The sequence below is a fragment of the Zalophus californianus genome, chromosome 3 (assembly GCF_009762305.2).
Source record: "Zalophus californianus isolate mZalCal1 chromosome 3, mZalCal1.pri.v2, whole genome shotgun sequence".
In the NCBI taxonomy this organism is placed as follows: domain Eukaryota; kingdom Metazoa; phylum Chordata; class Mammalia; order Carnivora; family Otariidae; genus Zalophus; species Zalophus californianus.
The window spans coordinates 59060530-59085389 of NC_045597.1; the positions used below are offsets into that span (position 1 = coordinate 59060530).

Sequence of the window (24860 nt, forward strand, 5' to 3'; positions counted from 1 at the left end):
CCACCCCACCCAAAGGGTGGGAACATGACCCAGGCATAGCCAGAGTATTCCTTCCACTGCCCTGGCTACAGCAGTTGGCTCACAAGTGGATTGTGACACCATCAAGTTAATCAAAATGCTTCAATAGGACTTTTACCTTAGGTATTTTAAACAAACTGAGGGTTCTAGAGGGGAGGGGGGTAGGGGGATGGGTTAGCCTGGTGATGGGCATTGAGGAGGGCACGTTCTGCATGGAGCACTGGGTGTTATGAACAAACAATGAATCATGGAACACTGCACCAAAAACTAATGATGTAATATATGGTGATTAACATAACAATAAAAAAATTAAAAAAAAAATATATGGGGCAGGGTGCCTGGGTGGCTCAGTTGGTTAAGCGACTGCCTTCGGCTCAGGTCATGATCCCGGAGTCCCGGGATCGAGTCCCACATTGGGCTCCCTGCTCAGCAGGAAGTCTGCTTCTCCCTCTGACCCTCTTCCCTTTCGTGCTCTCTATCTCTCATTCTCTCTCTCTCAAATAAATAAAATCTTTAAAAAAAAAACAAAAACAAAAACAAAAATATATGGGGCATATAGAAGAAATAGAGAACAGCATAACAAGTTCCTGTGTATTTACCACCCAGGCCAAAACACAAAAAACAACCAAAGTAACCCCCTTGGTACATCTCCCTGATTCCATTCCCTCTGGCTTATGCTGATGGGAATATTACTTGGACATTAATTTAGAATATGGATCCAGAACCCTTAAATGTTCACAACCTCTGATTTAGTAGTAATTCTTGTTTCTGGCAATCTGTCTCAACAAAATAAACTAAAATAAGGGTTATCTTTGTAACATTTTTTTTAATAAATAAGTTTTTTTTTAAGATTTTTTACTTATTTATTTGAGAGACAGAATGAGATAGAGAGAGAGCATGAGAGGGGAGAGGGTCAGAGGGAGAAGCAGACTCCCTGCTGAGCAGGGAGCCCGATGTGGGACTCGATCCCGGGACTCCGGGATCATGACCTGAGCCGAAGGCAGTCGCTTAACCAACTGAGCCACCCAGGCGCCCATCTTTGTAACATTTTTAAAAACATTTTACCATCCCTGAAATTTAGGTGTTTCTTACAACTGAGGGGATTTTACCTTAGTTAGCAAGTTTTTTCTTTCTTTCTTAGTGCTATACAAAGTATATGACTTAGAGCCAATGGCTTCTTAGATTTGATGAAATGCAGTCTTTGGCTATGAAAATGTTTGCAAAGAATGTGAAATAAAATGGAAATGTTGTTAAAAACATTACTCCATACTATAAAACTATTTAAAAGCAAACAAAACACAAGTACACAAAACCTATGCATAGAAAAAATAATTTACAAAAGTTAATGGTGACTGTCTCTTGGTAATTGGCTTATGGATGCTAAACTTTCTTTTTCCTTCAAATTTTCTGGTTTTTTTTTTTTTCTGAACTTTGTTTAATAGGCCATGCAAATGCTTTTATAATGGAAACACCTTCTCATAAATATTTTTAATGACTAAACAACTGTGTTTAAAGTTCAAACTGTGGAATATCTGATCACCATGTCTTTTCAAAGCATTAGTCAAACAAATATGATTTCTGTTACTTTGGCTATGAAATTTCATAAAGAGTAGAACTTGGCTCAGAATCTGGAGAGAAAGCCAAAAAAAAATTATTCAGCTCTGCTCCCAGGGAACTCAGGCCCCGTAGACTTTGTAGTAGATTTTGGCAGCATTCCCTTTTCTAATACACAGTAAAATATTTCATATTCCTAACTTATGTGTGAGCGTCATTAAAGATGGCCCAAATTCAATCACTCGAGTGAGTCATCTGAATATGTTCAGTGACATAAGTGCAGAGGAGTGTTTATAGGGGAAGAGGAAAAGGGAAGCTAGGAGAAAAGGTCATTTGGGACATTCAATTCCCTTGTTTTTATTTCTTAAAATATTTAAAGAAAATAAATGTCTATCTCTAAATGGCTAATGAGTATTTCCAGGCCTTTATGTTTAACCTCCAATTGTACTGTTCAAAAATAGTTCTAATTTCAAAGGTTTCCCACAAAAGTTTAAGAGAGTGAGAAATTTATCTCTGAAGCCAAGAAAAATCTCAAGATTTCCATAGGTAAAACTATAAAAGTAACCAAACTTGGGGGTGCCTGGGTGGCTCAGTAGTTAAGCATCTGCCTTCAGCTCAGGTCATGATCCTGGGGTCCTGGGGTCCTGCTCAGCAGAAAGCCTGCTTCTCCCTCCCCCACTCCCCCTGCTTGTGTTCCCTCTCTCACTGTGTCTCTCTCTGTCAAATAAATAAATAAAATCTTTAAAAAAAAAAAAAGTAACCAAACTTCTAACTCACTGTAACAAACCCAACTCAAAAATGAGCCTTCTTCCCTTCCACATAAGTTTATTATACAATCAACAATGAATGAGAGAGGAACATTTCCAAAAGTTTCTTGGAGCTTCTAATTTAAACTTAAGGCATAAGTACCTTCTCTTAAACTAAAAAAAATTAAAATAAACTTAGTACTACATTAAAAAAAATCACAAAAGTTCAGGAATCACCATTCTTTTATCTGCATTCCAAATAGAGCTCACAGATAGAAATGATATAATCAAAGTGCATCTGTGGCAGATAATTGGGCCTGTAAGATTCATTTTTAAAAAACTAATGAAATGCAGGTTACATTAGTGTATATATTTGTCAATATTCATTAAACTATTCTCTTTAAATGGGTGCATTTAGGGGTGCCTGGGTGGCTCAGTCATCAAGCGTCTGCCTTCGGCTCAGGTCATGATCCCAGGGTCCTGGGATGGAGCCCCGCATCGGGCTCCCTCCTCAGTGGGGAGCCTGCTTCTCCCTCTCCCACTCCCCCTGCTTGTGTTCCCTCTCTCACTGTGTTTCTCTCTGTCAAATAAATAAGTAAAATCTTTAAATAAATAAATAAATAAATAAATAAATAAATAAATAAATAAATAAATGGGTGCATTTGATTTAAGGTATATTTTAAAACTGAAAAAGTATACCTACAGGTTCTACCATATTTGCGATATCCAAGTAGTCACCTCTCCCCCCACTGATAATGTCAGAATTTAGAAATGCCTTCACAGAGATAATAAATTACAAAGCACATCATTCTAGTTATACATGTTATGACACCAAATCTGTTATAGAGCATATATGTCAAAGTATCATCCAATCAATGTCTTCTATCCTTTAATGATTCTATTTTTTCTAAGATTTTATTTATTTATTTGAGAGAGAGAGAGAGCACGAGCGAGTGAGCAGCAGAGAGAGAAGCAGACTCACCACTGAGTAGGGAGCCGGATATGGGGCTCGATCCCAGGACCCTGAGACCATGACCTAGCTAAAGGCAGCCATTTAACAACTGAGCCACCCAGGCACCCCAATGATTCTATTTTTAGATACATATGCTAAATATAATTAGAAGGCACCACAATTAAATATTTCACTAGAAAACCTATAGAAATGAGTGAAAATCTGTAGACAATAAAGTATAAATAAGGACTTTCGCTGATCATTCTTTTTCTTAGTTCAAAATGACTAAGAATGATTTTGTTTTTATAAGTTTTATTAATACAGTGTGAAGGAGATCTTTACTAAAAATGGACAATTTACATAGAAATAGAAAACTTGTGAGAAGTTTTAATGCATCGTCATTCATCTGGAAGCCTCGGTAAGACTTACGTCGGAATAAAAACTCTTTTATAAGAAGAGAAACCCATGTCCTTGGGAACTACTCCTGAATTCTAATGTATTGTAACTAGTGAAATAATTTAAAAGTAGAATTAGTACATGAAGTTAGGAAGACATACAACTGCTAATTTATTTGTTGTTATAAATAATACTAGACATAAATAATTACATAATTATAATTATAAATAATACTAGACTACTATTCCAGGAAAAATCACCAGTAACTCCATTCATTAGGTTCATAGTGATTCTGCTGACAGCTCCAGTCACTTGTCAGAGCTAAAATTTTCTACATCTACTAACTATTAGTGATTGTCAATGAGTGATAATTCTAGATTAGAATTTCACAATCTCAATTTATAGCAGAGGTCTGAAGCTAGGTCAGTGTTCTCAAAAACCAGTACTGTAATCAAAGCATCAGATATCACTGAAATTCACAAATGGTTATTCTTCACAACAGAATTATCAAAGGAAGCACAAAATTCACTTTTTTTTTTAGTCTTTCCTACAAGCACATACATATTATACATAAGAGTCATCAAATTTTGGTTAGATATTGTTATTGTTATTAAGACAAGGATTATAGTTTTGAAATAGAACAAAACGTATTTCTTGATCAAGTGGAAGTTTTTCTGCCACTAAAAATCATCTAGTATAAGTGTACTCTGCATTCATTCTATTATTTCATTACATATGTTTATTACATTACCAACTTTTACATTTTGTACTAGAGTACTTTAGAGAAATTTTTAGGACCACTGTAACTAAACTTAATTTAGATAGACCTAATTTCAGTTTTCCAAATAGGCCACATTTCTTCATAGGGGTCTGAGCACACTTATGCAAATACATAAAGTTGACACCTTACTTCAGAATGTCGCATGTACTCAAGATACCAAGCTTGTAAACTGCCTCCCTCATCACCATCCCTGCTCATTCGGGATGCCACCAAGTCATACCAAGGTCTTCCCTTTTTCTCTTAATAGTTAGGCCGATTCTGCACTTCTATTGCTTTGTTTGTGTCTCACAATTCAGTCAATCCGTATCTTTCTCATAATCAAAACCACGTGCCCCTAAACCCCTTTCCTTTTTTGGACATCTCAGAAAAATGACTCAGTTTCTGCTTTTTTGAACCAAAGAAAAAGTTTAGTCCTCATCTAGTAACTATTTATTAGGTACCTACTTATGTGCCACTGGACTAGACTTCAGAAATGGGTGATAAACATAAAAGCAATGGCTAGAAATAGGCCTAGAGCAAGGAAAATAAAAATCACGAATTGTAACATGAGATTAGATCTCATACAGGGTGTGCAATCAACCTTGCAAGCTCTTTAAAGTACCTAGAAATCCTGTTTATAAGCATCCTTCCAAAAACCCATCCATCTCATTAAATTTGCTTTTCTTCAAGCATTAATATCTAGGATAAATAAAAATGTTTTATTTAACATAATTGTTTTTACATTTGGTTTCGTTACTAGAATTGGTTTCCTACTATCTTTCAGGGTGGCAATGGTTTTTCTATAGTGTGACTAAAATAATTCTTTGGCTATAATAAAAGTCAAACAATCATTTGTTAAATTATTTTCCAGGGAAGATAGGTCCCAAATTCCCAACCACCCACTCACAATAACCTCTGAAGTACAAAACATTTGTAAACTGGGAACGACTTATTCTTTACTGTCATATTTACATTCCTATGGGCTTAAGAAATGATGCCACCACTAAGGTAATACCAATGACTTAATAGTTTAAAATAAGAAAATTATTCAGATAATTGTGAAGCTGTGTGCAAATCTTCCATTGGTCTAAGACCGAGTATAGGAACTTCTGCAAAGAAGAAAAGTTGGTTTGTGATATTATCTTTATTTTATTTACTTTTGACTTTAAGTGTAAGATATTGGTCTGGAAAAGCTTTCCCAAGACCAGCTGAGTTTCTTCTTATACATAGGTGAAAGGCATTAAAAAAAAAAACAAAAAAACCCACAAAACAAAACCTGTTCTACAGGCTTCTGTACACATAGAGGAAATACAGCCATTTTATATATTATGTCCAGGGTATAAACCCTTTCGATATGTTTACTGACACTCTCTTGAAGTTTTCATTTCAGTTAAGTTGTTCTGCCTTAAAAGATTCACTTGAATCACTAACTAAGGACATATTTTTTTATGCTGGCAGAGAGTAAATTAGAAACTGCTTAGAATGGTACATCTCTATGCAGTGACTCAGTTTAGCAGCTAACAATATATATTTCCCTCCTCCCACAGAGGAATGATTATGTGTCTTCCACTGATGCCTTTAAAAAGACATAAAAAATTAGTATACAATGTCCTTTGTTAATACTATACAAATCAAGTTTCTCTTGGAATGTGAATACATATTTTACAAGTTTATTTTTCTTTTCTCTGCTGTATTGCTTGCATACATATATGCATCGGGCTATAACAGTTCTTTAGCAGAAAAACAAGGTTATATGAGAGGCTGGTATCAGCTATAAGAACAAAATAACTGTTTGAATCCTTAATTTGAAATCCATGTACATTCATTTTGTATCAAATGGTAAATTTGATATGTAAATTATCTAATTTTTATATTCATTACAGAACTTTGAAAAAATCATGTGTCACTTATTGGATCTAACAGAAGCATTCAATGTTTAAATTATATGTCCTTTTAATTAATGGTTTCATTAACACTTCTATTTGAATTATGAGAGAATGGTATAACTTATAATAATTGAGAATACCAAACATCACAACGATAATTTTAAATCTGACAATAGACAGAGGTAACTTTTGAATTTTCATGCCTTTGAAAAGGAAACATGAAAAATAGTATACTGCCACTATTTTATTTTTGGAAATTCTTTGTAAATAAAAACCCATTTCCAAAATAAGATATTCCATGGACAGAATAGTTGGTAATGGTTCAAGTGCCTTAGGCAACAGAGAAGTATTGTTTTGTAGTTGTTGTTTTTTTTAAACCTCTCCTAGTAACAGCAGTTCATCATGCACAAAGAAACAAGGTAACAACATGATTTAAAATGAATATATAAGCCATAACTATAAAACCTCAATGAAAACTGAAGTTTACCATATTAATTCCATTTCTATGAACTGGGATAGATAACCTGGCTGATACTTACCGAATGTTATAGAAATGTCCAGGCTTGTTTAAGCAACAAAAAGTAGACACATGGTGAGGTGCTGAAGACAGCTCTCTCTTGGGCTCAAAGCACTTTACATGAAGTAGTTTTATCTTCTGTTTAACAGACGGTGCCTCCTGTTACCAAACTGCTGCAGAGAGGAGCTTCCACAATCCCGCCTTGACTTTTTCTCTCTCTTTGAAGAGTAACAGTTACCACCGGGAAAACGTTAGCAGAAAATGATCACTTGAACACTCGCACAGGGCAGCTGTAAATTTCCACTCTCTTTGCTTGCTCTCAGATTCCAAGCCTTGCCTGTCTCTTAATCTGTCACAGGCAGTTCTGTTTCTGGTCAGACCAGCTTGCTTCTGCTCTCTCCTCTCCCTCTCAAACGCTCTCTTTTAGATACATACCACACAGTAACAGCTCCCTCTTTTTCTTCCTCCCTCCCAATTGTGCGTCACAAGAATGTGTGTAAAGCAATTAAGCTGAGGCAAACTGGAAATCTTTCTCCCTCCCCCCAAAAACGTCTAGGGATAAACACAATATTCTTCTCACCGTATTTTTCCCTCTCAGTCCTATAGTTGCTCATGTATGGAGTTTGGTCCACAGATTAAAATGGCCTGACAATGCTTTTTAAAAATGTAAATAAAAGTTTCTAACAAAGGTGTGTTGATAGTGATAATAATGGCTTCATTTACTAATATGTTAGTTTCTCAGAAGATGCTGATTCCCAATCATAATAAAAATGTAGCAAGGAAATATTTAAGTACCACGAATTTAATCTTCAGATTTCAAAAAGCAAGATTTTAAAATTAAAGTATTTATAATTTAAGTGTGTGAAAGTTTAATGTATTTTAAAATATGGCATATTTTGAAACTTAGATCCAACATTTGCAGTTATAAAAGGGAAAATTACAAAGAACATAGAAAAATACTGACACCAAAAATATCAAGTAGAGCAGCTTATACTATTTATGTGCAAACCAAATATGATTACTTTGTTTAGAAGTCCTCCTCTCTCCACATACACACACACAAACATTGGTCAGGATGCATAATACCTCTTCAGTGAGAATTTAAAAGGCTTAGGAGTATTAAAAAAACTTTTTTCATTATTACACATGTATAATTAATTATAAAGCAAAATATCTTAAAATTATGGATCTCTGAAAAATTTGAGAATGAGGAATTAGGTAGAAAATTGAGTGGGATGGTTGGTGACAACAGGCTTAGATGGCATTTGTAGAATTCTCTGGAATTAGGAGGCAATGTACTCAGCTTGGAATACATGCTGACCCTGTGAGAATGCTGGTCAGAGCCTGCTTTACAGCTTTCTGTTCCAGTCCCATAGCCCCAAAGACTTTCAGGTTCTCAGTCTCCCACTATCTATTTCCAATCAAAATTCTCAGGCTCCTCTTCTGATGACAGATCTCTCAATTACAGAACTGATAGAAGTTAGACCTATTATGTTTTAGTCTTATTCTCTGCAGAACTAAAGCATCCCTAAGAATATAAGCTTAAATAAAGTGCAAGGCAAAAATCTATAAATAATTGGTTACTACCCTTAAGAAAAACAAGCAAATAAATAAAGCTTGGCTTTATTTCTTAATCTATATATCATGTGTTTAATATATATTCCCTAATATACACATATATTTATTTAAAAATATGTACTTAAGGTGGTTCATTTAAAGTGACTTTTATTTATTTATTTTTAAAGATTTTATTTATTTACTGAGAGAGAGAGAGGGAGAGAGATCATGAGGTGGGGGGAGAGGGGCAGAGGGAATCTCAAGTGAAATCTCAAGCAGACTCCACACCGCGCCGGAGCCCAGAGCTGGGAGCCGGATGAGGGGTCAGCTCACAATCCAAGATCGTGACCTGAGCCTAAATCATGAGTCAGGTGCTTAAATGACTAAGCCACCCAGGTGCCCCTAAAGTAGACTTTTAAAACTTAAATATATTATAAGGTGATTTAATTCTTAACACCTAAGAAATAGGCACCAAAGAAGACTAGAAATTAGTCTGCCAATTATTCCTTTAATTTGTAGTTCCGTAAAACTTAGAGTTTTATTTCCTACTTAAAATAAATATTAAACAGATATTATCTTAAATCACCAGGGGGTGATTAGTAGTAAGCGCCTTGTATCTTCCTGAGTCCAAGATTATACTCAAAGTGTTCTGATATACCTGAAGAAATTCAGAATTAGTAAGGATGGTGCTTAGAATAACTACAAGGTTAATTTTTTTTAAGTCACTTTAACACTGGAAGACGTTATTATCAATCTATGATTCTAAGGCACAAAATAAAGACAAGGTATTCAAAATATACACTAAGACTGATGACACATGATTGTATGTGTTTATATTTGATTTCTACCAAACACCACTTTTTTAAATGCATGCAAATAAATCACAAAAAGTGACCATATATTAACCCACAAAAAAAAAAAAATCAATAAATTTCCAAAGGGGAATGGCACAAGCTACATCCTCTGAAAACAAGATGAGAAAACTAAAAGTTATTTTAAAAATATTTAATATATAAGCAAATATGCTTTAACCAACCCTATTAATACTTGAAAATGTAAAAGTACATTCTTCTAAAAATTATTTGAAAAGAAAAATTAAAAAGTACAATTATAGTGGATTGTAGTCTGTTTCAGGATATGATGAAGTAACAGGGACTGAATTTACTCTTCTGTTTTACATAACTTAAAAACTGGGCAAAATATATAAAACAATGGTTTTTAGACACTGGACACCAAGCAGCTCAGCCCAATAATCCCTGAGAAAAGGGAAAAAAGGTGATTATTGCCCCAGGCTGCAGAGCAGGAAGGGGAGTCCAAACAGAGCGTAGCAGTCTTCCTGAGTTAAAGAGACAAGGTTGAGAATTCAAGAAGGCCAATCTGACTAAAATTCACAGGGCGGAATACCAGAGGGGAGAGTTGCAAAGAGTCCCAGAGATCAGCAGAGGAGTCTCTTCAATTCTTCATCTGAGAACTGATTAGCACATCTGTGAGAAAACTCCAAAGACAGGAAAAGAACCAATGGAATCAGGCTGAAGAATTCGCAGTATTCACACAGGACTGGAAATAGTTCTTGTTCCCAACAGCCAGAGTGAAGAAATCTCATAATATATGGGAAACTGGGTTGAATACTCTGAAAGATATTGCCTTGGCAGTGAGACCAAATTAGCCCTAGATTAAAAGTTGTTTGGTCCTTCCTTATAGACTTTACAAATTAAGTCCAGAAAGGATAAAATTCTTTCCAAATAAATTAACTGCCTCCTAGAGTAGAATTCAAAAATATCTAAAGGCATTTTTAGAAATCTAGCACACAGCATAAAACTCATAATGTCTGGCATGCAGTCAAAAATTACTAGGCATGCAAAAAACCAGGAAAATACAATAAGCCTTTTAAATAATAAATAATAAATAAGCTATTTCTATGAGTTAAGGTACTAAAAGCAAATTTATTTATTGAGAAGACTTGTTTTCCTTTTTGACTAGCTAGTAAGGTATAGAGTGATCGTTCATAACATGCAAATATGCAGTTTTCCACCAACGCTTCCTCCAAGAATTTTAGTCTTCACTGATGATCCTTGCCTAAATCAATCATTTCATCAGGGGTTAAAAACTGGTCATTTAAAAAATTCTGTTCTTCTTTCTGCTATATTGGCTGACTTGTTTTGTAGAGAAGAGCTTCTCCTCAACTAGACTTCTAATTGAAAAAGAATGATAATGGCTTCCTTTAATTACCAATTTTGAGAGTAACAGCTGGTAACATTCTCTTCCAATGATGGCAAATAAAAGATTATTTTTGGTAAGTCTTTCTCTGCTTTTGAATATCATTCAAAATGGTTCATAAATCTTTATATATTCAATGTTTCAATAAATTACAGGCATTATTCTTTTTGATGCCATCCTTCTAGCTTGGGTTCCCCAAAAAAGTTGGATCTGAAGCAAAAGCCTTATGGAATATTATTTTTAAAAGTAATCCAATTACGGGGCACCTGGGTGGCTCAGTCGTTAAGCGTCTGCCTTCGGCTCAGGTCATGATCCCAGAGTCCTGGGATTGAGCCCCGCATCGGGCTCCCTGCTTGGTGGGAAGCCTGCTTCTCCCTCTCCCACTCCCCCTGCTTGTGTTCCCTCTCTCACTGTGTTTCTCTCTGTCAAGTAAATAAATAAAATCTTTTAAAAAAATACAATAAAAGTAATCCAATTACAATGAGCAGGAGTGAGGGACAAGCGGAATAAAGCAAAGGAGGGAGAGCCAATATGACAATACATTACCAAGCTGGCCATCTGTTTAATCTGTCAGACTGAACCTCTTAGAAGCCCTTTAAGCTGCATTTCAGGACCACCACTAAGGTGGGAGGAGAAAAGGGAGGAGAAAAATTTACCCACTGGCTTCATTTTCCATTGATCAAAGGCTTTCCCAAAAGGTCATTAATTCCCCTAACACTTGAGTTTAACTCCTCTGTACTTCCAGGTTGCACATGTGTGAGTCTTCCCTATGGACACTGCGAAAAGCAAGGGGCTTACAGAACAGCAGGAAATGAAGCAGTGTATGGTTATGCCTACACAAGAGTTTGCACACAGCTGAAATGAGAAAAGTGAATCCTAGAGGATATGCAATGATATATAAGAGGTATCTGTAATAATTGTGCAAATGTTCCCAGATTTGGACAGTGGAAGTCCTTTCAAGATACTTCTTGCATCCTTTTGATAGAATTTCATTAATCTTTGAATTTTTATTGCTTTCTAGTTCAACAGAATGTCCCAGCCTCACTTTGTATTTACTCTGTCCCAGATCTGGAATAAGTCATTTCTCAGGGAGCCCTAGTGCTTTTTAGTGAGGTTTGGGTACCCAGGCATACTCACTGCTACTGACATGTCACTGCTTCCAGACCTTTCAGTGATCAAAGGTAGCAAACAAGTTTTAAAAAGTCATTAGTTTATACTGATATTTCAATTCTAATTTATCATTACAGAATTTCGACTCTACTTTTTTTAAAATTTATATTCATTTTCTCTTACATAAAAATTTTGGTTCACATTAACACAATGATGTGTTTGTCTTTCGATATATCTAATATAGATTCAAAATAACAATGCCAAAATTTCTAACAATAAAACTAATAAATGAAGTTTAAATAATTCTTGGCAGTTAACCGCTAATTTAACTTGTAAGGTACTGGTAAGCATACATGACTACCATTACATTAGAGAGTTCTAACGTCGAAATGTTAAATTAGTTTAGCTGTTGCAAAATCAAAACTTCTATTTTACATTGTTAATTCACAATTGAGAAATTTCCATAGAATGAGATTTTAATGTTTTATTATTAGATGGAGACTTTAACAACCCTTAAGTAATGTAGTTCCATGGAGCTGTCTGCTTGAGAAAGCACAGAAGAAAGTTAAAAATGTAAATGATACATATAGATCAAGCTGTGGCCAATGACATCATGGTACACTAATAAGCAATGATTCTACAGTAATTCAAATACAAAAATGTGGTGGAAAAAATTATTTATCTCTATGTGTGATAGTATAACTATGCAGAATTCCAAATTACCTCCTCCACCTTAGCAGTCATATTGACATTATTGAGTACCCTAACACTTAGATTCCATCTTGAAATGTATCTACTGCATCACTTCACTAGTTCTAAGTATTGTAACTAGTTACAGAATTTTTTAAGGCACATTATTAAATTGATTAGTCCATCAAGGGGCTCCTGGGTGGCTCAGTTGGTTAAGTGTCTGCCCTTGGCTCAGGTCATGATCCTGGGACGCTGGGATCCTGGGATCAAGCCCCAGTAGAGCTCCTTGCTTGGCAGGGAGTCTGCTTCTCTCTCTCCCTCTGCCCCTCCCCCATGCTCTCTCTTTGTGTCAAATAAATAAATAAAATCTTTTAAAAATAAAGATTTAATAAAAATAAAGATTTTATTTATTTATTTGGCACACACACACAGAGAAAGCACAAGTAGGGGGAGCAACAAAGGGAGAGGGAGAAACAGACTCCCCTCTGAGCAGAGAGCCCAATGCAGGGCTTGATCCCAGGACCCCGAGACCATGACCTGAGCCTAAGGCAGATGCTTCACTGACTGAGCCACCTAGGCATCCCAATAAATAAAATCTTTTTAAAAAATTGATTAGTCCGTTAAAATAACACATTGGTGGTTTAAAAAGTTTACTGTCAACAGTAACAATAATTGACATAAAAACTGGTTTATCATGTTCAAAAATATCAAGATCCTAACATGTAAAATACTAAACACAAATATATGTTTTTATGCTTTATTGGCAATTTAGTGGTATCTATTGGACTAAATTATTGTTAATTTTACTTTATTGGTTTTAGAGAGCTGTTTATGTTTAATGAATACATTTGTTTTTATTTACATAGAGAAGCCATAGGAGAAAGTTAACAAACAATCGGACTGCAAGTGAAAGACCCAATGCACATAAGTTTAGCAAAAACAGAACTTAAGGATCATGTAACCAAAGAACCTAGGGTTAGATCAGTGGTTATCAGCTGGGGAAGCATTTAGTGGGGAGAGGCCAGAGATGCTACTGAACATCTTAAAATCAGAGAACATCCTCTCTCCTAACAAAGAATTATCCAGCCCAAAATGTCAACAGTACCAAGGCTGAGAGACCCTGGATCAAAGCTAACTTAAGCCCACGCTTAAACAATGTCATTGGAGCCCCTTGCATTGCTTTCTTTGGTGCTTCCTTCATTCATAGTTGGGCTCTTCCTCTATGGTGGCACAGATTACATGGCCTTGGTCCCCATGATCTCAAAAAAAGCGAAACCCTTGGGCCTCTCTTTCAATAGCTACATCAAACCTGAAAAATGACTTTGGTGCTGCTAGTTCAGGTAACCAACTGTTAATAACCATATGCATAAGAATGGGGTACACTTATTAACCAGCTTGGCTTCTGAGTGTGTAGCATTAGTGTAAAGAGATTGACAGGTCTGTAAAGCAAAGTGAGAATCTCACTATGAAAGAGCAACTTCAAGGCAAGAGTCATTAAGTGAAATGTTGGGTGAGATTATTTTGCATTATGATTGAACTTCAAAGCATATGTAGTTGGATTCACTCAGTTACATTTGTGTATTATATAAAACCATTCCATAAAAAAGTTCAACCTGGTTGCTCAACATCCACACCTACCCTTTTCCTACATCCATACTTTCAACGATGGCCCTGACTAACATTGGGCAAGGTTTCCAAACAGTGCACTCACCCTTGCTCAAACTTGTTCACTGCCTCCAGCTCCAATATCTCCGTTGAGTATATGCTTCTCAATCAAGTTTGAAGCAGCTCCTTAAGGTCTATCATCCTATGGCTCAATTATAAATTTAATCCCCCCACACCAAGACATCTAATAAACAAGGCAAAGTAGAAAAAGAGACACCGGCAATAAAAACACCTGCATGAAAAAAGGGAGGTAAAGAAACATCAATTCATAATACATATGATACTTTGCTGGACAGGAAGAGTAAGCTTCCCTGTCTGGGAAGGGAAATGAGTTCTTTAGTTACTAAATTGATTGCCCCTGATTCTAATCTCTAATCTCTGGGAGAATCTCCCCTATCAACCCCAAAATCATACTGAGAAGGTCATTGCAGATGGTTCCTGACTGGGAGCTTTCCTGCTGAAGCAGTCCACTTGTTTTGGAATCACATGCAGGAGAATGGGAGTTTCCAGGGAATGGGAAATCATATAAGTCTTTATTTCTTAGACTTGAATATTTTTAGATTTTTATTTATTTATTTTGAGAGAGTGAGAATGAGAGAGAGAGAGAGAGAGAGAGAGCACATGAGAGGGGGGAGGGTCAGAGGGAGAAGCAGGCTCCTCGCTGAGCAGGAAGCCTGATGTGGGACTCGATCCCGGGACTCCAGGATCATGACCTGAGCCGAGGGCAGTCGCTTAACCAACTGAGCCACCCAGGCGCCCCAGACTTGAATATTTTTGACAATACAACTGTCTTAGATTTTCTTTGACTTTAATCATTTTGCTTCTTGTTTTCTACTAACCAAAGTCAGAAATTGGTGAATCTGGACTTGTTACTGTGATTTTTTTCTCTAACTGGCTTCAGTGCTCTGTCCATTACTCACGCCCCCAGGTCAAACTGTTTCTTCCAAACAAATGAGGGTAAACCTTCCCCCTTAAAACTAGGATGCATCCCAATAGACTGCTTTGCATTCTGGGGTTGGCCATTACCTTTGCCCAAGGGAGAAGTAAAAGATGCTTGGGTCTTCAGGCTTCTCCTAGGTTCCAATCATATCTTTTCTTTCTAATCATATCTTTCATACCTTCTTTTTTTTTTTTAAAGATTTATTTATTTATTTACTCATGAGAGACAGAGAAAGAGAGAGAGAGAGAGAGGCAGAGGGAGAAGCAGGCTCCCAAGGAGCAGGGAGCCCGATGTGGGACTCGAACCCAGGACTCTGGGATCATGACCTGAGCCGAAGGCAGACGCTTAACCATCTAAGCCACCCAGGCGCCCCTCTTTCATACCTTCTTATTGTATCTTCTCCTAGGTTCTTTCATATCTTTCTCAACTTTCTGCCTCCCTGCTTTTGCTCATAATAATTTAGCTTGGGCCTGTGATCACACTAGAGAGATAAAAAGCAAGGAACAGTGGGGTTGGAACTCAATATTCAAAAATTTCATCAGAGGGGCGCCTGGGTGGCTCAGTCGTTAGGCGTCTGCCTTCGGCTCGGGTCATGATCCCAGGGTCCTGGGATTGAGCCTCGTGTGGGGCTTCCTGCTCCGCAGGAAGCCTGACTCTCCCTCTCTCGCTCCCCCTGCTTGCGTTCCCTCTCTCGCTGTGTCCCTCTCTGTCAAATAAATAAATAAAATCTTTAAAAAAAATTTTTTTTCAAAAATTTCATCAGAGACTTTTTTTAGAAAAGGTAGGAACCCAATAAAAATAGTAGTTTTATGGGGCGCCTGGGTGGCTCAGTCGTTAAGCATCTGTCTTTGGCTCAGGTCATAGTCCCAGGGTCCTGGGATCGAGCCCCGCATCGGGCTCCCTGCTCAGCGGGAAGCCTGCTTCTCCGTCTCCCGCTGCTTGTGTTCACTCTCTCACTGTCTCTCTCTCTCTCTCTGTCAAAATAAATAAATAGAGTTAAAAAAAACCCAGTAGTTTTACATATGTTAAGTGGTTAAAAAGTACATAAATGCTACAATAAATATGACACTGTACCTTGAAAAAGACTGGGCACTTGCTAATGAAGGTGGGTGTTAGAAGAACCGAAGCTTGTGAGTTATTTTGAAATACTGAAAATAGGGTTATCTGAAATCAGCTGGAAAGTTTTAATACCAAATGTGGATAGATAGGACTCATAACACATGGTACACTGAGGTTGCTGGTAGGTGTCTGAAGTGTGTGCATGTGTACATTGTGTGTATTCCTATGTGGCTTGGTTTAGCAGGGTGGTTTTTGCATAAAGCAAACAAGAAATGTGTATCATGCTCAAATTGCTCCCTAATATATCAATCATGTTGGAACACATTTGTTTCAAAACAAGTGTTATAGAGGAAATGACTATTACTTTTACCATTATAAAATGCATGTATATGTATATGCATATAGATATGTATGTGTTAGAGTACGCTAAAACGTACTGTATACCTATTGCTGCAATTTTGTTAATTTGAGTAACTACAGATCTTTGGTTTTTTTAGTGGCATTTACCTCTGTCTTAACCTCACTTCTTTTCTTCACTTCTCATTCACACTTTTCTTTCTCTGTTTTTCTCCATTCCCAAAGACCACAATATAAATACAAAGCATCACAACTACACCTTCAGGTAGCCCAGAAATTACATTTGATTTATTCTTTAATAGGCTTTAGCCTTTGATAACCAATAAAGGAGCCCCAAAGCAAAGAATCTGTTTAAAGCCTTTAGTAGCTTGTCATGCTACCCATACACCATAGATATCTCTAGTTCTTCCTTCTCATAATTTCCGTTTTGAACATTATTGACATTGTGGCCTTGCAAGTTGTTTAAAGATATTCAAACTGCTTTCATAAAAGCAGAATATAGAAGAAATGCTATAAGAGAAATGCTTTAGAGATTGCACAGAAATGAAGTTTAATTGACAGAATGGAAAACACATTTCCTATTGTGCACTTGAAACTAATATAACGCTGTTATGTCAACTATACTTCAATAATAAAGATTTTTTAAAAACCACACCCACATTTCTAATTGTACACTAACTGCTAATCCTTGGCCAAATTCGGAAATCTTTAAAAGGTCTTCTAATTAACCTCAACAAGATAACAAACTCAGTTATTCTGGTTTCTCTTTCACTACTGTGCTGCCCATCTCCTGTTCTTTTTTTTTTAGGAAGGAGGAAGCTGAATAACAAAAATTAGGAGACATCCTTCCTCCTACTGGCTATATTTCCAAAACACCAGAGTAATCTCTTAAAGCTGAGAATGTCATGGCTCTTCTCACTTTTCCAGCACCACTCTGGCCCCCTGCTGGTACTGAGCTGAAGTAGCACCTGCAATATTTAGCCCCAGCATTAAGATCTCCTATACCAGTTCAAGGAGGGACTGCTTTGTTTCCCTAATGCTAGGATAGTATAATCTACAGCTCTATCTATCTAGCAATAAATAGACATAGATATATAGCCTCCGAAGGCCTTTATGTGATAAGCTTTTCTGAATATTCTTCAGATATCAAGCGGCTAGTCTCTTTGGTATTAGGCAGTCTCTTTGGTATTAGGTCATAGTCTCTTTGGTATTAGGCAGACCTAGATTTGAATGAAAACTGATTGTGTATAAGTATTTTATATTTAAATTGGAGATAACAATATACAGTTCCAGGACCAGTTGTGAGGGTCAAGGGAAGTAATATACATATGTGGCTGGCATTTAATTAAGCACTAAATGTTAGACATTTCTCTACTCATATAATAAAAATTCTAGCACATATTGAAAATATATCAGTCCACTTGTGGTTGCCCTGTCACTACTCTGGAATGAGACAGATCCACTGGAGGACTCACAAGCAGTGTGTCATCAACCTTATTTATTAAACACTTAGTAGATACAAAGTGCAATACTAGGTGCTCAGACACACATACCCACATACCAATAAGCCATTAACTATGTGTTTAAGGACTTTTTAATTTGCCTTATATACGTACCACACCAAAATAATTCCACTAAAACAATTTTGGATGCAGCATTTTAGAAAAGCATGGGATAGGGATAATATAGAAATCCTGGATTTTAGCCTAGCTTCATCATTTGCTTGCCTTGTGCCCAAGTCAATTAACATCTCTAAGCTTTCTTCTATATATTTAGGTAGGAATACTCCACCTATCTCTCACAGGTTTATGGAAATTTTATATTACAAAGACACATTAAGTAAATAACTAGACAAATTACTAAACTAGAAAAGTAGTAAAATGGAATGGGTTTAAAAAATAAACTCTTTTTTGTCTATGACTTAACCCTCAAATCAAACTACAAAAACTTCCAGAAGCCACTATCATTGGCTCTACCACAACAGCACCAAAGGAACAAGGCAAAAAAAAATGTCTACCTCATATCAGATTATCCTAACCAAAAGATATAGTTGAAGTGGTGACAAGGGAAATGGGACCAATAAATATTAGCCAACTGACCTCAGTAAAAAATTACAAGCAATCTCAAATGTTCTAGAAGGGTAAATTTGAAATTAATAGTAAATTACCAAGGAGACGCTCTATAATAATGCTTTATTTCATATTCAATTAATCCATAACTTTTATTTCAACAAATAATTTTTGGGTAGTTTCTACGTGACACAAAGTAGTTTCCATAATGAACTTCAATTAATATTGTCAGTACTTTCAGGGTTGCTTTTAGCTTATATGATGCTTTGGAAAGAGTCAGAAAAAGGACAGCTGCAGTCAAGCAGATGCATAGATTAACAAGCAAATAGAATCTTCGTGTAAAGAACAAGTAACCCACCCTCCAGGCAGATGCAGCCCTGCACCAGCCTGGCACATATTTTGGTATGGGGAAGGGGGAATGTGAGCTGGATTTCAGGCCCTACTCACTCCCTTGGCAGGAGTCTTTGGACAGTACACAAACCATACAACTAAATGAAATAGCCCTAGATACTTTATAATGGCAAGGCTCTGTTACAGCTTTCTATCATTTAAAGGTTCAGGGCACCTGGCTGGCTCAGTGGGTAGAGCATGTGACTCTTGATCTTAGGGTTTTGAGTTCAAGCCCCATGCTGGGTGTACAGACTACTTAAAAATAAAATCTTTAAAACAAAATGTACGGGATTCATTCATCCAACCATCTGAGGGCAATACGGTCTATGAGGATATAGGTCGGAAAAAGGAATTTATATTCTAATAGGGGATATAAGACATGTACCAAAAATAACTATAGTGTAAGACAAAAAGCTATGAATCACAAAGGAAAAGACCAGTGAAATACCATAAAAATTCAGATGAACCAAAAAATATGTATATCTTAAAGAATCAGAGAATGTTTCATAGAGAAGGTGGCACTGGAACTCAGTTGTGAATGATGTGTATGATTTGGTCATGTGGAAATAGGAACAGAGAGGATTAGGAAGTGCAAGATGTAAATAACAAACAGTTTAGTTTATCAGATGCAAATGGTATGTGAATGGTAGTAGTAAAAAAAAAAAGGAAAAACAGGTTGGAGTCAAATTATGGAGAGCCTTTAATAGTAGGCTAATGAATTTTAACTGTTAATTTGTGGGCAAAGGGGAGCCATGATGTGATCAAAACTCTATTTCATGACCATGAATTTGGTGGTCCTTAAGAAGAATCAAAAGAGCAGAGAAACAGTAGGTGATGAAATCAAAGGCAACTGTAGTAGTCCAGGATGACAGTGAAGGTAACTTAGCAGGGGAATGAGAAGAATATGAGTATCAGAGACAATAGGTTTGGTAACTGAATAAATGTAAATGGTAATTAAGAAAAGAGTTAAGATGACAGTGAGTTTCCTTGTTTTCCATGTGAAAGAGTAGACTGGTAATATCTTAAAAGAAATATGGACCACAGGAGGAAAAAAAATTTTATAAAATAACCAGTTGTTTGATATGTAACGAGTTTGAAGTGCCAGCAAGGCTTCTGGATATAGATGCTTATAGGCACTTGAACATACAGAACTAGAACTTGGAGAGAAAACAGAACCAGAGCAATATATTTGGGGGTCACCCATTCTGCCAATGGAATACAAAAGAGACCAAAAGAGAACCAAGGACAAAACTTTAGGGAGCACCTACAGGGAGAGAGAGAAAAAGAAGTGACTAAAGAAACGGTAGTTAGAGAGAAAAAGTAGTGACTAAAGAAACGGTAGTTAGAGAGGAAAAGAAGAACCAGAAAAATATACTATCCCTATGACCAAAAGAAGAGAACTTCAAAAATGTGGAGTGTTCAACAATACCAAATGCAGCAGAGTAGGGATGAACCTCCTGCCTAAACCTATCATCTAACTTCTAAGACCCTCTTTCAATTCTTAAAAAGCAAAAGTATTAGGGGAAAAATGATCTTCAGAAAACCACTAAAAACAAGGAAAGGGATCTCTTAAGAATTCATATTCCCCTTAAATTCTAAAAGACACAGGCTGATAGAGAGACCAAAGCCAGGCTGGGACCGCCAGAGCATACCGCAGTACAGTAAGCATAAAGCAGGCAGAGCACTCCAAGGCAGTCTTCCTTGGGAAACTGGTAATAGTAGCTCTGATCCAGGTAGCATGGCTCAATTTACCATGCCTAGAAGACTGGATGAGAGGTTGGAGTCTTAGTAGTGCCAAGACACACAAAAGTCAAGGACAAAATTAGGAATGTAAGAGGTTAAGGATTGGAGGCACAAGTATATAATACTAGTGTCTGATAAGGAATGGAAGGAGAACTTGAAGGGCTAAAGAAAGGGGGTTTTGTTTGCTTTTTCTTTTTATTTTTTAAACTTTGAATTCTCAGTAGATTGAGTGGGACAGATACGAGGGAGATGCAAGATGAGAAGGGGATAATCGATAGGGTGAGATTCTTGAGCTCATGATGGAAGAAAGGACCAAGAATGTAAGCGAAAAGTTTAATATCCAAGAAGAATGATACATGTTTTTCTAAAATAAGAAGGAAAGATAAAAGTTTGAATAAAGAAACTGTCAAAAGTAAAGACAAATGGCATTAGGGAGCACAAATTTGCTTTGATCTTCTCAGAAAAGGACTCAAGGTCATCAGAAGAGAATGAGGGTAGAGTAATACAATGTGTCTTTGAGCAGAGTAAAAATTGATCTTACAAAAAAACATATAAATATAGTGAGAATAAAAGCTAAAGGCTATAATTCATGTATACCAAATTCTAAATTTAATAGTTATAATTCCACATCTTTCCAAAAAATATAACCACACTAAGTGAAATGCAGGCTATGATTTTCTTCCAACTTCTCAATTTAAGAAATAACAAAGGATGAGGTAAGAAAGAATTAATGGAATCCTAAGATGCAATATATAACCAGCATCATAACCAACAAAAATGGGCTTAGTGCTATAACCACTGTTAGATGGTAATAATTCTCATGTTTCTCTGCCCTTCTTTGCTGGATCTGATTTCTGTTTTCTCCATAGTTGATACTTCCGTGAAAACTTCTTGCTTGAATGAGGTAAGAACACAATATATCTTTTAATAAAAGAACAACCCCACCCTGTTGAGAGCTAATACACATTTCCCCTTATAAGGTATGTCATCTTCCAGTTTTCCAAGTTTTTACAAACTCTCACTTTTCTACAAATTATTGAAATCAGAGCTAACAAAAATGTTATGTTGGAAAATCACATTATAAACCTGGTATAAATCTTTAAAAGTACAATTTGTGAGCTGGTGCTCTGGAGCCAAGAAGAAAAACAGGATCTAAAAAGAACACAGAAAGGACAAAGAAAGAAGGAGACTGAGTAAACGGACAGAAAACCTTGAGTTATAAATTAAATTACTCAGTTTAAAATGTCAAGGGACCAGCCATCAAAAAAAAAAAAAAAAACAGAAAGAAATCTTGCCATTTGCAATGACATGGATGGAACTAGAGGGTATTATGCTAAGTGAAGTAAGTCAATCAAAGAAAGACAATTATCATATGATCTCACTGATATGTGGAATTTAAGAAACAAAACAGAGGATCATGGGGGAAGAGAGGAAAAAATAAAACAAGATGAAACCAGAGAGGGAGACAAACCATAAGAGACTCTTAATCATAGGAACCAAACTGACGGTTGCTAGAGGGGAGGGGGGTGGAGGGATGGGGTAACTGGGTGATGGACATTAAGGAGGGTATGTGATGTAATGAGCCCTGGTATAAGACTGATGAATCACAGGCCTGTACCTCTGAAACCAATAATACATTATATATTAATTAATTGAATTTAAATAAAAAATGTAAAAAAACAAATAAAATGTCAAGGGAAACTAGTCTCAAATTATCTCTTTCTACGTGCTTATGAAGCATGTTAATAATGGAAAGTACTTTTAGACAAGATATTTAATTTTCAGATTCAAACACGGCCATTTATGGCAAATAAACACATAGCATTTATAGTAAAACATATTCAGGTACTTTATCGAATGGAAAAATATCTATAAAATTAGTTCAGTAATTATAGTTGGATTCCATTACCATAACTCTGAAGACATACAAAACATGATCTGGAGTAGGAAAAATAATTACAAATCTATTCATAACTATTAATCAAAGAAAAGAATCTTTAATAAATGCAAACACAAAATTGCATCTTGTTTTACAAAACAAGCGTTTACTTTTCTTGCTTTACTGATTCTTTTAAAATGTATCTTTTTGCATTTTGATTTCAAAATAATGCTCATTGTGGAAAAAAAATCTATTTTACATGCTTCTCTATTGTTTGAAAAATCTCCTGCCTTCCTCTTCTCTAATTCCACTCCCCAAAGTTAACCACTGTTAACAGTTTAGTTCTGTTCTTTCATTTTTTTCCAAACACAGACATGATTTGTTTAAATAATACATGGTTTTATTTTATTTTCTTTTAAGATTTTATTTATTTATTTGAGAGAGAGAATGAGAGACAGAGAGAGAACGCATGAGCGGGGGGAAGGGTCAGAGGGAGAAGCAGACTCCCCGCCGAGCAGGGAGCCCGAAGCGGGACTCGATCCCAGGACTCCAGGATTAAATAATACATGGTTTTAAAAACTGGTTTCATACCATACATTCTGCTTTATAAGTTGTTTTTGTTTCTTAATAGTAGATCCTGTTTCCTTACATGCCAGATTTAGCAGAACGACTTCATTCTTCTTAAGAAGCTGCTGCATGGTGTTTCCTTAATATTGGTGCACCACAATTTATTTAACCATTTCTCTATATGCAGACAGTCAGGTTGATGCTGCTTCATTTTTTTCTTTCCTATTTTATAATCTTTTCAAAACTTATTCAGGGATAATGTAAGCATAAAATAGGATCTGAAAATCACAACACTAGTTCTCCTTTGAAAGAAGCTATAAAATGATCATCTAATAGTAATAAACTTTTTTTCATTTTAAAGAAAGATCTTGGCTTTTCATAGCTGATAAACATATACAAAAGTTGTCACTGTTTTCAATACAGTGTTATATCAATAATTCTAAAGACTTAGACATGCAACTGGTTTTCAAACTAACTACACATTATAGCCTAATTCTCCACTATGCAATTACATTTAACAATTTTTTATTGGTATTTTTACAAGCCTACTGTAGTACCACACTCTCTAAAGAATTCAAAAGCAGTCTGTGACAAAGGACCTGCTTTCAAGGAGCTTACAACTCTTGGGAGAAAAAAACACAACAACCTAGTTATCTGTACAAAATAATTACATGAGAATATAAAGACTGAAGAAAATGTAAAAGGAAGAGGAAATAATCAAGGGACCAAGTATCATAAGCTAGAATATAGATATTACCTAGTCAGGAGAGAAAATGGGAATTTAGATGCACTTTGAAAAGTACTAGGATTTGGATAGTAAGATAGAAAGAGGGGGAAGATATTTCCAGTAAGGGGAAATGTTTTAGCAAAAACATGAAGACTGGAACGAAAGAAGAAAGAAAAGGAAATGGGAAAGAGAGCTAGGAAAAAGGGAGAAAAAAACCATGGTTAAGAGAAAAACATACAGGAAACATTGTTCAGGAAATCCTCCAATAAACGTCTACATCTCACTGGCCTGAAAAGGCTAAAATGGCTCCCCCCAAGTGCAAAGGAGCCTAGAAAAAATGAGTATCTGGCATTTTTCAGCCTCAATCATGAGAAGAAGTCATGAAAGTGGGAGGTTTGGTATGACTTTTGCATAGACAATCAATACTCTGCCACAAAAAGTTAAGTAAAAAACATAGTAAAGATATATAAATTAGTGATCACAACTATGCTTTTTGAATATATATTCCTAAATTTCAGAAATTAAATGGCTCCCTTGGATGTTTGCAAAGTTGTTTTTAAGTTGATAGAAATTTAAACAAAAACCTTGAAATTAATATCATTATATAGCACTTTATAATATCAAAGAATGTTCATATAGATGTTCTTTACAAAAGCCTTGAAAAGAACATGAAGGAAATATTATCATAGTAGCTCCACTTTACAGATAAAAAATATAAAACAAATGTTATTACTATAGCAGATTCAGATAAAAAACTGAAACTGAAAGGTTAAAAAGCTTGACTTGGATGCCAGCTTGTCGGTGGTTATCACCAGGGTTCAGATCCTATGGCATTTCTACTAATATCAGCTATTTGGTTTTGTACAGCATTATATTTGAAATAACATTTGGTTAATTGTGATTTCAAAATTACTGTAATTTTGATCTTTTATACTTAAAAACATCTCCTTACTAGAAGAGATTGTTTTGTGAAGATATGTGCACCACAGATATTTTCTGAATAGATGAGTTCATGAATAGTTTTAATTCATTTTTGGTCAACTCCCACAATCAAGAATTAT

The 24860-nt window shown here is 35.9% G+C and overlaps 1 protein-coding gene across 10 annotated transcripts in view; it reads right to left on the reverse strand.

The window, feature by feature from the left end:
- The window catches only part of CAB39L (calcium binding protein 39 like), a 114665-nt gene that overhangs the window by 64743 nt on the left and 25062 nt on the right, over nt 1-24860 (reverse strand). For 4 of the 10 annotated variants that reach the window (XM_027588633.2, XM_027588632.2, XM_027588634.2 and 1 more), the window contains one exon: nt 6852-7047. The exons of the other annotated variants lie outside the window; for them this stretch is intronic. The gene's annotated coding sequence lies outside the window, so the exon portion shown is untranslated. The remainder of the gene's footprint in view (nt 1-6851; nt 7048-24860) is intronic. 10 annotated transcript variants of the gene reach the window in all.